Consider the following 293-nt stretch of genomic DNA (forward strand, 5'->3'; position numbering starts at 1 on the left):
CCCCCCCCCCCCCCCCCCCGAGTACATAGTTGAACCACAGCATCAACACCAGGCTTTTCCTGTTCTCCTCTGCCTCTCTGCCTGCTGTTGTTTCCCCACCAACCCTACTCATTCTTGTCCCACTGCACCTTGCAGAGTGCCCTCTATCAGCACAGCCCTGGCAGCTCCCTCCCAAACCTGCTGCAGGAGGGTGGTCTGGTCCTGGGAATGTGGTTCCTGCAGAGGGTGATAAAGGGTGCTCTGAGGTATAGCATGGGAGATACAATAACTTTTATCCTTCTGAAGACTGCAGC

Source organism: Geospiza fortis, unplaced genomic scaffold (assembly GCF_000277835.1).
Source record: "Geospiza fortis unplaced genomic scaffold, GeoFor_1.0 scaffold443, whole genome shotgun sequence".
Lineage (NCBI taxonomy): Eukaryota > Metazoa > Chordata > Aves > Passeriformes > Thraupidae > Geospiza > Geospiza fortis.